The sequence below is a fragment of the Jatropha curcas genome, chromosome 11, assembly GCF_041381405.1.
Source record: "Jatropha curcas cultivar XTBG-Jc1 chromosome 11, XTBG_Jcur_1.0, whole genome shotgun sequence".
NCBI lineage: Eukaryota > Viridiplantae > Streptophyta > Magnoliopsida > Malpighiales > Euphorbiaceae > Jatropha > Jatropha curcas.
The window spans coordinates 13566950-13570626 of record NC_143161.1 but is presented as its reverse complement, the minus strand read 5'-3'; the positions used below and the strand labels follow the sequence as shown (position 1 = coordinate 13570626).

Sequence of the window (3677 nt, the reverse complement as noted above, 5' to 3'; positions counted from 1 at the left end):
CAAGCAGACATGGCCAACGAAAACGAAAATATAAATGAGAACATAGTCGGGCCACCACTTCAACATCCGGTCCGTACCTTAAGGGATTATACAACACCTAATCTGAATGGGACAACCTCAAGTATTACTAGACCTAGGGTAGAATCTAACAACTTTGAGATTAAACCCACAATTATCCAAATGCTCTCTACCTCAATCCAATATGGGGGTTTACCTAGTGAAGATCCTAATGCTCACATCACCAATTTTCTGGAAATTTGTGACACTTTCAAACAAAATGGTGTTTCAGAAGATGCAATCAAATTAAGACTTTTCCCATTCACTCTTAGGGATAAAGCTAGATCATGGTTACAATCGTGTCCCGCTGGAAGTTTTACAACATGGGATGAATTAGCTCAAAAGTTTCTAGCTAAATTCTTTCCATCCTCAAAAACCACCAAGTTGCGCAATGAAATAATGACATTTGCTCATTATGATCAAGAGAGCTTATATGAAGCTTGGGAAAGATTCAAGGACTTGTTAAGAAAGTGCCCACATCACAGTTTGCCCAAGTGGTTACAAGTACAAACTTTCTATAATGCCTTATCTCCTAACATCAAAATTACTTTAGATGCAGCTACAGGTGGATCCTTTGAAAAGAAAGGGATTGATGAGGCATATGAGTTGATAGAAGAGATGGCAAGCAACAGCCACTACCAAAACAATACCGAAAAAAGAAGAACCGCAGGAGTCTATGAAATAGACACCATTACAGCACTTAACGCCAAGGTAGATAACATGGTAAGGAAATTGGACATGTTAACTACTAATCCTGTAAATTATGTTATGCAAGTTTGTGATAGGTGCAATGGACAACATGGAATTGGAGAATGCATCATGGACTCCTTAAATCCACAAACTTTGGAGCAAGTGAACTATGTGATGAATCAAGGAAGAAAAAATTACCCTTATTCAAATTCATATGATAACAGGTTAAGGAACCATCCTAATCTATCTTACGGTAATCCTAACAATGCCTTGAATGCACCACCAGGGTTCCATCCTCTGGAAAAGAAATCTCATGATGATCTTCTCACTGCTCTTTCCAAATCACACATGGAGTTCATGAATGAAACTAGAGAGAACCATAAAATCCAGCAGGCTGCAATAAGAAATTTGGAGATTCAACTAGGGCAATTTGCAAACATGATGGCATCTCGACCTCAAGGTACGTTACCTAGCAATACTGAAAAGAATCCAAAAGAACAAGTGCAGGCTATCACCTTGAGAAGTGGCAAACAATTAGATGAACCACCAAGGAAAGAGAAAGAAGAAAAAGAACAGCCAAAGGTGCCTATCATTGACTTAGAAGAACAGGAAAAGGTAAAACCATATGTTCCCCCTGTTCCCTTTCCACAAACATTAAAGAAAGCACAAGATGACAAGAGTTTCCTCAAGTTTCTGGATGTGTTTAAGAAGCTTCAAATCAATATTCCTTTTGCTGAAGCTCTTGCTCAAATGCCTAGCTATGCTAAATTCCTAAAAGATATCTTGAGCAAAAAATGAAAAATTGATGATCAAGGAACGGTAATGTTAACGGAGGAGTGCAGTGCAATTATCCAAAACAAATTGCCTCCAAAGTTAAAAGATCCAGGAAGTTTTTCTATCCCTTGTAACATTGGTAATCTTGACTTTGAAAAAGCTTTTACAGATTTAGGTGCTAGCATTAATCTTATGTCCTATGAAGTTTTTAAGATGCTAGGTATGGGAGAGCTCAAACCAACAAGGATGTCTTTGCAACTAGCAGATCGTTCGATTAAATATCCTAGAGGAATTGTGGAAGACGTGCTTGTAAAGGTAGGTACATTCATCTTTCCTGATGATTTTGTTATTCTTGATATTGATGAAGACAGGGAAGGATCTCTAATCCTGGGACGACCTTTTCTTGCAACTGCAAGAGCATTGATTGATGTTTATGAAGGTAAGTTAACCGTAAGAGTTGGACAGGAGGAGATTGTATTTGATGTACTTAAATCTTGTAAACTTCCTATGGACTATGGAGACTGTTTTCGGATTGATGTTGTTGATGAATGTGTGGAAAACACTTTGCATATCGAAAATAACATGATTGAACCAAGCACCCTGAATGAAAAAGAAAAGGAACCACCTAAGCATGAACTAAAACAACTTCCACCTCATTTAAAACATGCATTCTTAGGTGAGGACCATTCTTTTCCTGTTATTATTTCTTCTCACTTAACACTTGATCAGGAGGAAAGGTTGTTGCAGGTTCTACGTAGGCATAAGAAAGCATTAGGGTGGTCTATCTCAGATCTACAAGGAATAAGCCCGAGTGTGTGCATGCATAAAATCTTGATGGAAGAAGACTACAAACCTTCAATCGAGCACCAAAGGCGACTGAATCCAAACATGAAGGAGGTAGTCAAAGCTGAAATCATCAAACTTCTGGATGCCGGTATCATTTATCCGATTTCAGACAGTAATTGGGTAAGTCCTGTCCAAGTTGTTCCAAAGAAGGGAGGTATGACTGTCATCTCTAATGAAAACAATGAACTAATTCCCACAAGAGCAGTCACAGGTTGGCATGTGTGTATAAATTACAGAAAACTAAATAAAGCAACACGCAAAGACCACTTTCCCCTTCCCTTTATTGATCAAATGCTTGAAAGACTTGCAGGTTACCCTTTTTATTGTTTCTTAGATGGCTATTCAGGGTACTTCCAAATACCTATAGCCCCTGAAGACCAAGAGAAAACTACTTTCACTTGTCCTTATGGCACTTTTGCCTATAGGAGAATGCCTTTTGGGCTATGCAACGCCCCTGCAACCTTTCAAAGGTGCATGATGTCCATCTTTTCTGATATGGTGGAAAAATTTATTGAGATATTCATGGATGACTTTTCTGTGTTTGGTTCTTCTTTCGATGCATGCCTTCATAATTTATCTTTAGTAATGCAACGATGTGAAGACACTAACCTTGTGTTAAATTGGGAAAAATGTCACTTCATGGTTAGTGAAGGTATTGTTTTAGGGCATAAAATCTCTCAAAAAGGGATTGAAGTAGACAAGGCAAAAATTGAGGTAATTGAAAAACTACCTCCTCCTAACACAGTGAAAGGTATAAGAAGTTTTCTTGGGCATGCAGGGTTTTACAGGAGATTCATAAAGGACTTCTCAAAAATCACTAAACCTCTTTGCAATCTATTAGTTAAAGATGTTCCTTTTGATTTTGACAAAGAGTGTTTAGATGCTTTTAACAGGTTGAAGAAGGAGTTAATCTCAACCCCGATCATCACTACACCAGATTGGACTTTACCCTTTGAACTCATGTGTGATGCTAGTGATCATGCTGTAGGAGCGGTTCTTGGACAAAGAAAAGACAAGAAGTTGCATGTTATTTACTATGCAAGTCGCACATTAAATGATGCGCAACTAAATTATGCAACTACGGAAAAAGAATTGCTAGCTATTGTTTTTGCCTTTGACAAATTCAGGGCATATCTAATTGGAGCTAAAACAATAGTCTACACAGATCACTCAGCCATCAAATACTTGCTGGAAAAGAAAGATGCAAAGTCGAGACTCATTCGTTGGGTACTTCTATTGCAAGAATTTGACTTAGAAATTCGCAACAAAAAGGGGACCGAGACCCTCGTTGTTGACCATCTTTCCAGGCT

The 3677-nt window shown here is 38.2% G+C and overlaps 1 non-coding gene across 1 annotated transcript; it reads right to left on the bottom strand.

The window, feature by feature from the left end:
* Positions 1-438: 438 nt before the first annotated feature.
* On the bottom strand, positions 439-544 carry LOC149492614 (small nucleolar RNA R71). Its single transcript, XR_016318999.1, has one exon. It is a non-coding gene; the product is annotated as a small nucleolar RNA R71 (small nucleolar RNA).
* Between the last annotated feature and the right edge of the window lie 3133 nt (positions 545-3677).